Here is a 9,268-nt window from a genome sequence, read left to right on the forward strand (position 1 = left end):
TGGAATAATATAATTTCTAAACGAATGTTTAGAAATTAATTTTTCGTAAGTCATAAAACTTTATGATCTTGCGGAAATATACGATATTTTAAACAAAATTTATTTCGAAGGATCGCAATCTCGTGTTTTAAAATAGAAGTGACGCCAATCATAAGCGAAATTGAAATCAATTACGCGTCACAATTTGATCAACGAATTTTCGCGTATTCGGATAAAATTCGAATTATATATACAGTCGTTCTTTCTAATCGTATATTTTTATAACTATAAATTTATATTAAATTTTCTACACGAGAGATAACTATATTATAAAAAATGTTTCATACGTACTAACTAGAAATCTGTATTTTTAAATCTCATAATTAAATTTTAACAAAACAAAAATAATAAATAACTTAAAAGTCGACTGTTTATTATAATATACACGCTCTTTTTCTATTCTACTTTAAAATGAATATATAAAGTATCACTTTTGTTAAAAAGTTAAACATCCACGAATCATAGATTGTTCTTGTTTTAAGCTTGTTTTATGCTTTGAAGTATGATAAAGAATAAATATGTTATTTTATACTTTTTACTCATCATTGCAAATGTATGAATATTTAACTCTTTCTTTTTATATGCTTCTGATAAATATCGAAAAGTGAAACGATACATCTAAGTAATATTCTATAATGTTCTATAATATTCTCTATATTTATTTATACTTTAGGAATTGAAACTATTATAAAAAAAAATTATAGAATTAATTATCGTAGATGAAATAATTTTATATAAAACTTTTTCAAATAAGTAGAAATAAAGATCAAAGCAAAATCGTCGGAAGTAAAATTTTTACTTTCGAATATAATTTTACGTTAACTATGTATTCTCTGTACTTAGATATTCTTCTGTATAACTTTTCTTTCATTCCATAATCTCAGATGCTATTATTTATCTTCATTGGATGAGAAAGGGAACCATCTTTACCATTTTCACGCTTCATCCACCCTTTACTCGGAACTTTTCACTCTTTTTAGCGAAAATTGCATCGCTTTAATTACTTTAATATTTCCGGAAAAAAGCCAAGCAGTATAAAAACGATGGCCAGGACGTGTCTTCTAAAATGCCACGAAGTTATATTTTTAGCGAGACTTGTGTTTTAAGAAAAGAAATTATTTCGATATTTTTATTAAAATAATTGTTTAATTATTACATCATATCCTTTTCTACGTATATTAATTTTATGTACTCTTATTGAAAAAGAGGAAACATTTTCTCGCAGAGAGGCTTCTCCGAAGACCAAAGACCAACACTGCTAATATCTTCATAGTAAACCGATACACTACACTAGTAATATGAACCAGTATACGATCAAAAGTATCCAGTTACCAAATTACCAAAGTAAACCTAACGATGTTAAAATAATAACGCAACTCGAGTTTAAGCATTGCCCTTGATTTGATCGCGCAAATTTTCAAAAACGAGAAAAATTGCACGCTCCCCAATTGCCAAATAATTGTTTGAAAGTTCGATCCAGTTTTCTTTTCCCTTCAACGGAAAATTTAATTCTGTGTCACGCGCGTTCTAACTTGAACAGTTTTACACACAAGGCCGCTCAGTATTCATAGAAGTTTCGGAAGCAGAATTAGTCTTCTGACAAGGGCAAGCTCGGTTGCGCGTCCCGCCTCGCAGCTGTCGTGTCATGCAAGAATTAGTATCACCGACGAAACACGCCACATTTCTGTTCCCTCTGTTTCGCATTGGCGAACAAACCGCGCCCTTCGTCGGGCATTATGCATACATAAGGCATCGTGATTTCCTAGACATCATCGTGGATTGCACGGCTGATATCAACGCGCGATAAGGATCTTCCGATACGCCGACATTACGCGTACACTTGGCGTTATTGTTACATCCGAATCGTTAATCTGCAAACGCGATCTTGCGCGCTTTTGTCTCAATCAAACAGCTACATTCGCGATTGTTTCCTATGAATACGCGGATAGAACTAATAATATCAGCAAAGTTGAATCTCCGAATTCGCACAAGTTCCGCGGAAAACAAATGCCCATCGGAATCGCCATCGAACCGTATCGTCCGCGAACTAGCCACCACTGAATCTCCCGTGGCAACTATGCAAAACATTTCCAATTTCCACGTATGTATCCACGTGGTAGCCATCGATGCGATAGACTTCCTTTATTCTCTGCCTTTTACCAAGTTTTCCGCATCGGTACACTGCTCTTCCTCGTTATCGCTTTGGAAAAAGGAACAAACGTTCCGCCTTGTATACGAAATGGATCGCTAAATGTTTCGTCTTGTTCTCTCGTAACAAGAGTCAATTATTTGAATGAAAGAGATACTGTGCGGGAGTGCGTTTAGGAGTCAAAGCTTTGACTTTTAGAACAACTAAAGTGAAAATTTATGTTATTGCTTGATTTAAAATTCATTAACAAGATATTTGGTCAAAGCTATTGAAAATTAAGTTTACTTTTATTGTAATTGTATATATGGAAGATATTGATACAAATTATTATACGAGATTCTTCTTTTCAAAAGAAATTACTTCCTGTCATATATCAATTAATTATTTGTTTCTCGTATTAATTAGAAATTATTATTAACGCCAAATTTTAAGATTGCGATATTCTCTCTTAAGTGAATGTAAAATTTTTAATTGGCAAGTTTAATTAACTGTTAAAGGGCTGGGGAGTAAATTCTAATCTTCTCTTTCCTTATTTTTCCACATTATCCCCACAGGAAGCGGGAAAGTATGGATATATTAATCAACTAGTCGGGTACGACGATAGAAGCCGATGTAAAGCATTCCAGAACGGGTGGAAAACAATGGACAATTAATGCACGCCATTCGTCGAGCGGAATTCCAAGAGAACTGAACTGCCGCGTGCTGCAGCCCCTTTGCGCAGAAGTTGCACAAAGGATGGGCAAATGCCATGGGTGCTCGAGGTGCTCGTAGTCTTGATTCGTTTTTGGAAATCAACCCTTTGACTCTCATTCCCATCGGTCACGTATATGCGCAATCAAATATACGATATAACAGGAATTCCACGTGAATGATCGCGAAACGTCTATGGTTGTACGCTATCATTTTAAACTAAAGCGGCATTAAAACATTTCATGATTATAATTAAGCTCGTACATAGTTTTAAATAACTTTTTGCATTGTAGATTTAGAGAATATGTTCCTTCTGAATATATATCCAGTTTCGTCCAATGAAGAAACATGCTCGCGAGAATAGCTGCGTTCTACTGCGACGATAATTAATTCGCTCTGTTTATCGACTTTCTTCGTTCACGAAGACCATAATCTTGCTCTCTCTTTGTCGAAAGAGAGTACTCGCAATTATGTATACGTTGTTCAGAAAATTATTTTTCAACAAATTCACGTTTTTACAAATTTTAATTTTTATCCTCAAGGTTTAATTATACTATATGATAATCTTCTGTTTCGCTTGATTTTCGAAACGTTATTCTCTCACGTATCGCTGGAAAATTATGTTTTTTCGCACACTACCATTTCTCTAGTCTATAGGTAATCATGGACCAAAAACCTTGTAGGAACTTCTGTTCAGTTTGTACGTGTCCAATTTCCTGTTTCCAGACCTGCAAAGACTGGCCCACGAATTTCAACTTGGGCAAAATTGGTATGGAACATTTGCATAACCACGGAAAATTCGTGCGTTCTATATTCTTCACTGACTCGCCACAAACACGTGACACTATTGTAAATTTCGTAAATCGTGTTAGGTATCGAGGGATACGATTAGATCAGACATTCAAGGGGTCGAAAGTCGATTACTTTTCGGCTAGAATTTCCACCAAGCAGTGGCCCGGTTAATTAACGCAACTCGGGTTCATCGTATCCCGGTATTAAGTTAGAAGGGGCACGGTTTATCGAAGCAAGAAAGGTACTTAAAGTTGCCTGCCACGATAATTATAATAATTACTTACAAAAGTTCCTCCCTCGTGAAAACTCGATAAAACTCAATAAACTGGATTAACCATCGGGGAGTTCGCGAGGCTGGACGCAGACTTTCGCAATTACCGTTTAAAATACAAGGCCGTGCCGATGTGTTTATTGTTTGTATCGTTTCTTCTTGTTTCTTTTATCTGGAAACGTTAGACGATACGGAGAAAATTATCGATCCGGGTGAGTAACGGAATGAATGTCGAACTACCCCCAACGGCTACGTTTCATTCAACCCTGACGAATTAATAATGTATCACTGACTCGGTTGGTTCGTTTCTCCAAACAATCAGATAAACGTTGCCCATTAGCGTATAAATTATTCCGGAATTCTGCGCGTTTACTCGATGCGGTTGTAACCGGAACCGAATGGTCCGTGTCGTCGAGAGGAAGGATCGATTCGTGTGCGTTGGAGGGATGGACAAGCAAGTCCGAATCGATCTCGATATCTCGATTAAATAGACCAGAGACTGGTCAAGATTTCATTCGAGATCTTTTCTACTCTGTTTTCTTCTCTTTATTTTAACGATAGACGAATTCAATTTTCTACCGTGTATCGATGTCGACGATCTCCTCGTGGCGTTAACTTTTTCAAAGAGCAACTGTAATAACTCGGGCTTTGATAAAAACTTCGTATAAGATGTACTTCAAATGTACGTGTATCTATTGCTCATTTGTTATAACGATGATATGTCCAAAAAATTGTAATTTATAATAAAAATTATTAAACACCGTTCAAGCTATATTTTATATTTGAATAATTTTAACAGCTTTTTTAAAGACGAATATGAAATTCCAATTTGAAATTTTGAAAGATTCAGAAGGATCGAAGAAAGAAGTTATAATATCTCATATATCTTGAGATAAATTTATTAACTTGATGATGTCGCATATCCTTCTACAGGTTAAAGCAGTGGTAAGTTGCGTTTATTGAATACTCGGCGTACAGTGTTGGTATGCATCGTCAACCCTCATAATTCCCGTATCGAGGGCAGCTGTAATTTCCAAAATCATAGCTTCTGGTTTGGAAATAACAGGCTCGACGTGAAACTCTGGTTTCCCTTGGAAATGGTGGATAGTGCGTGCACAAGCTGGTTCTCTGTACGAGAAAGTCTGGAATCGGATGCACGAGAAAAGAGAACGCACGTGTCCGGTTTATCAAAAAGTCCCTTTCGTCCCTCCTTTTTTCGCAGAGAGGAAAAAGAGCCCACAGAACATCGTTCGAAACCCCAGAACCCGCCTTCTGTTGCCGTTAGTACGTACTTTGCATTTATCGTGTCGAAGACGTGGCAGATTCGTGCCACTTCCGGAAACCGTGTTCCAATATGGACGGAAATCGAAGTATGATTGAACGACTGGTTTCACGATACTGTCTTTCACGAGACATGCCTCGTAAATCAAGAAATTGTCTCGATATTAAAAGAATCATCGGAATATAGGAGATATTTTCTTCATGAATATTACTTTTTATAATATTTTTATTAGCTAGGAAACATGAATCTAATATCGTTTAATTTATTAATAATTACATTCCACAACACGAATTAAAACGAATGTTTTCTTATTGTTTTTATATTCGAAGCTAACGAAGGAAACGTTTTCTACGAGCGTGAAATTAATTTATTTATAAAAACTTTTTATACGAAATCTCATTTGAAAGATGAGGTAATATAAAATATCACTGGAACCAGAAATATACACGTGTAGTAAATTTATCATATACCGTGATAAAACCGAATAAAAATAATTTATTAAAATATTACGACAAGTAACACGTATGTAACTTCGCAAAAATAAAAAAAGAAAAATCGAATATCTTCACAGCATTTTATTTTGAATTCACAACGAAACGATTAACGTAAATTTTCCCATAGCGTGAAATTTTTATTTTGTCATTTTTATTTTTTTTAAATTTTTGGTTTTTAATTTCTTGCCTTTAAGTAGGGATTAATTTATATCACGTATAACTAGAAGATTACCGAAAAAGAATTTGATCGTGAAATTTTCTCGTTTCGTGTGACACTATCATCTCACCTTTGAACCAGGGGTTTTCGTGTTCAATTTCTGGTGAAAGTTAGTCACACGCAAAAACTGCAGCGTGTCGCATCGCGAACTCGAAATAGGTCGCGCGTCAAACGTATTTCGTCGCGGGGTTTGTACTAGTCCCTTGAATAGAAATGCATATGTTTAAAATATATATACATTTGTATAAAAACAAGTTGTCGCAATTTCTATGTCTGTTTCTGCCTTCCTCTCTCCCTCTCCCTCTTGTGGATTGAACGCTATCAGCCACTAAACTTCGAACAGGTTCTGCTTCATTAATTCGAAACAGTGCGAGCGTGACGTCAATTGTACGCATTGAATTGTTGCCAGCCAGCAACTATATCTCTCATGTAGGCAACATTTACCTTCGCTCCGGATTTTGATATCCAAAAGCCCACGATCGTTTCCGTATCGATCTCGCTAATTTTAGGCAAATTTTCTATGTAAGAAAACAACGAACGAGCACGCGTATTTATCACTTAGAAGGCTGGTAACCAATTACGGTGGAATTACGCCTTGAATACATTCCATTTCCGGTTGATCATGAATATTCAACACGGTGAGCGCATAATCTTAAAGAGGGTGCGTAAATTTCGAGATCAAATATCGAGATCACTCGTGTCGAATCCACTTAATGTTAACGTTTCATTCGAGTGTTTATGCGACATATTTACGTGATCACATAGTCTATCTACCTACATAAGAGCTCATATACTTTGCGTATATGTATTCGAAACTCACCTAGTTGTCAGAGAAGGCGGTAAATTTTCGTGAAGAGCTTAAAAGCATGGACGATAATCGAAAAAGAAGTACAGCGATGGAAAGAAGAAAAATGTTAGAAACACGAAAAATGATGTGACCTATATACGAAAGTTTACTCGTTCTCTGAAAATATAATTGCGCTACACTTGAAAAGCAAATTTCTACGTTTAATTAGAAGCGAGATGTGCGAGCAGTTTGCGCGGGATTCAAGTAGGCGAATTGTGCCTGACAATATCGTCTTTAATCAAGAGTGCAAAACTATCAACCGTGACGTAAAACTTTGAGGATCACGGAATCAGAGGATCCTGCTGCCCAACTCGAAACCATTTGTTCCTCTAGAAGACTCGAAAACATTTAAGTTCGAAGTCTGATTTGTTCAATCTTTCGAGAAACGTCTGTCAAACTTTTCTTTCGCTTTTCGAGGAACTTTTAAAGGATAAATTCACGAAAATTTCAAATAAATTTATGGACAACGAGACGCAACGAGAAATATCAAGTTGTGATTAAAGTTAAGGAATTTCTGAAATATAATCCGCTACTATTCAGCATACTACTAATCAGCAAAATATTTCGGCTTTTTTTATTTATATAAATTCTTAAATTTAAATTCTGAAACATAATGTTTATAATTCCGAGTATAATTAGAAGTAGTTAGTATTTTAAATGAGAGAACTTTCATTCGAGAACTTGGATTCTTTGCATTTTTGTTGCAGGAATTTGTTTCCATTCGAATTTTACTCTTTTCGTTATCTCTTTTATTGTTATCATTGCTTTTGAATATTTTTATTTTATCTTTTTACTACTGTTCTTCTTTTTTGGTATTTTATATTATTTTTATCGTTGTAATTCTGTTTTATTATTATTTTTTTTTTAAGAATTCTTGCACCGTTTTTTAATTTCTGAAATATCTTCTTTAATATCCTAGCTTTGTTTCTTTGTTATTGTAATTTTATTCTCCATTGAAAGAAATGGGTCTTTCACGTTAAAATGAAATTACCGAGAACCGTATTCCTCAAGTGCTGAAATTTTTACAAATCCCAATTTCATCAAGGTAAAGTGTACAAGCTCTCAGAAAGGTATTGTTGAAAGAAAACCCGAGGGATGGTAGAATATTTTCCATCGCTGATTCAAAACGGGACGACACGCTGTCCACAGAAATAGTTGAGAAATAAGAAAGAAACCAGAAATGTCTATAGTATCTATCGAAGAAAGTGACCACTAGTGGCTGCTGAGTGACCACAATGTGCACATTTTTCCAAATACATGTTCAAGGAATAGTTGGTAGGGGAGGTTAACTATCGACACCCCGATGGTCGTAAAAATGGAAAGCGTAGGAATGGATTAGATCTCTGTGAAAAATATTGGTTGCTGACCCGTACTTCCACGAGCTTCGATCGACGATATTTAATTTGTGGATAGAATTTTATTGGCTATTACATCACGATTTTTTCAAATCAATTCTTACTCGAAGAAGCAAGTAAATAATATATAAATAATGTATGTGTGCAAAATCGAATTCAGATTTCGTCAATCTATCTTCATATTTGAAAGAAACATAGATCAGGGAGGATTTATAAGCGGCTCGATAAAAATCTTCAAGAAGAAGTAAAAATTTTCAAGTCGAACTTAATTAAAATCTAAAACGTCTATCGTGGACGAGCAGCAAAGTTTCTCAAGTTGGCTTATTTAATGGAGGATTTCCAAATTGTAATGCCAGCTGCTGCGAGAGTGCTTAAGGCAGCCATTGCTGCCGCGGATTTCATACGCGGAACTTAAATACATCACGCGCTAATGCTTTCACGCGTCGTACACACGTTCAAGCTATTCTGCACGAAATACCACTCGATGAACTTGCTAAACTTCTGATGGAAGTTTCTTTAATAGTAACTTTATAGTAAATTCTTTCGCGGTTCATTATTTAAGGCTCCAAATCGTGAGAACATAAATCATTATGATTTAATGATATTCAAAATTTATAATTATCTTAATTTTATTCTTTACCGACATTGTGATATTTTTATTACGACTTCGAATTTCAATTTTTTTAATATTCAAAAATTTTAGCAAGTCTCCTAAATTTAAATGCATCACACTAAAATAATTCTTAAAAGATTTCGTCATCATAAAGAAACAAATTTTATTAATTTCTATTATTTTTCTCGCGTTTATTTATAAGATATATAGTATGTATTCCAATATTGCTAGAAAATTAGCTAAAAGGTACTCGACAATCCGGCAAGAAAATTTAAATTGCGAAACGAGCGAGGTTCTTGAAAGTAGGTAACAGTGCATCGCGACACGCGAGGTAAACGCGATTATTCTCAAATGGAACCGACAAGGGAACTGCATCGTAGGGTAATGAATTGCGCACCGAGTTGCCCGTGAAAGTTCATAAAATTCAGCCGCGGTGGAACGAGTGCAAATTGTTTCGGTCACTCAATACCGTTCTCATCTCTCTCCCTCTAACCAACCTTTTATATATATATATATATA

The 9,268-nt window shown here is 35.1% G+C and overlaps 1 long non-coding RNA gene across 1 annotated transcript in view; it reads right to left on the minus strand.

The window, feature by feature from the left end:
* Nucleotides 1-5,158: 5,158 nt before the first annotated feature.
* The window catches only part of LOC116185583, a 4,724-nt gene continuing 614 nt past the window's right edge, over nucleotides 5,159-9,268 (minus strand). The window contains exons 2-3 of the long non-coding RNA XR_004150441.1: nucleotides 8,636-8,637; nucleotides 5,159-7,310 (exon numbers count right to left, since the gene is read on the minus strand). This is a non-coding gene — a long non-coding RNA (uncharacterized LOC116185583). The remainder of the gene's footprint in view (nucleotides 7,311-8,635; nucleotides 8,638-9,268) is intronic.

The sequence above is a fragment of the Apis dorsata genome, unplaced genomic scaffold (assembly GCF_000469605.1).
Source record: "Apis dorsata unplaced genomic scaffold, Apis dorsata 1.3 scaffold_3, whole genome shotgun sequence".
Taxonomy (NCBI): Eukaryota; Metazoa; Arthropoda; class Insecta; order Hymenoptera; family Apidae; genus Apis; species Apis dorsata.